A 781-nucleotide genomic window follows, 5' to 3' on the forward strand; every position below is an offset into this window, starting at 1 on the left:
CACACACACACACACACACACACACACACTCAGAGCAGGGTAAAGGAACCGCCTTGACTATAAAGCAGGTCACTGACCTAAATCAGAATAATTCTTAAAAAAAACATACTAATGTTCCCCAAAATCATACAATACAGTATATATTAGCATATACTGTATATTTATTTACTAACATAATGCTTTCACCTTCAACAAACACACTTAACCTGAGGTACAGCCTTTACTGTGTGGCCGTAAAATAACTCACACACATTTAAGACTGTTTGGTTCTTACAATCATTCATAACACACAATTTACCTTAGAGCTCACCTATATTGTGCATTTCTTTATGTCTGTGTTCTTATAATACAAAAACTTCAAGAAAAAGGTTACGTTCAGCTTGCAGGCAAATCTGGTTTGTTTCTGACGTCCATGTTGATATTTGAATGGTGTCATTACGTGTTTATCTTCTACACTTTGTCTATTCGTGTCTGTAGGTTTCTCCTGAATCCACCAAAGGTCAGCATTAGATAATGCCTCATTTGCATGTCTAAACAGCAACATTTCAGAAAACTTGTAATACAGAAAAGTATGTTTGAATGTAAGTAATCAACTGAGGAAGCTTCATGGTGATATCAGATAGTTAGATGTTTTTACCACATTAACCTGGAGTTTCTCTCCTTGTGTTCACAAATCAGTCCATACACACACACACACACACACACACACACACAGTCTCTACTATGCCTCCCACATTCATACCCCTCTACGCACACACACACACACACACACACACACACA

The 781-nt window shown here is 37.4% G+C and overlaps 1 protein-coding gene across 3 annotated transcripts in view; it reads right to left on the reverse strand.

Moving 5' to 3' along the window:
• Positions 1–781, reverse strand: part of cacna1ha (calcium channel, voltage-dependent, T type, alpha 1H subunit a) — an 89,668-nt gene that overhangs the window by 28,305 nt on the left and 60,582 nt on the right. The window lies entirely within an intron of this gene.

This window comes from Anarrhichthys ocellatus, unplaced genomic scaffold (assembly GCF_004355925.1).
Source record: "Anarrhichthys ocellatus isolate YVR2014 unplaced genomic scaffold, GSC_Weel_1.0 scaffold26, whole genome shotgun sequence".
In the NCBI taxonomy this organism is placed as follows: Eukaryota; Metazoa; Chordata; class Actinopteri; order Perciformes; family Anarhichadidae; genus Anarrhichthys; species Anarrhichthys ocellatus.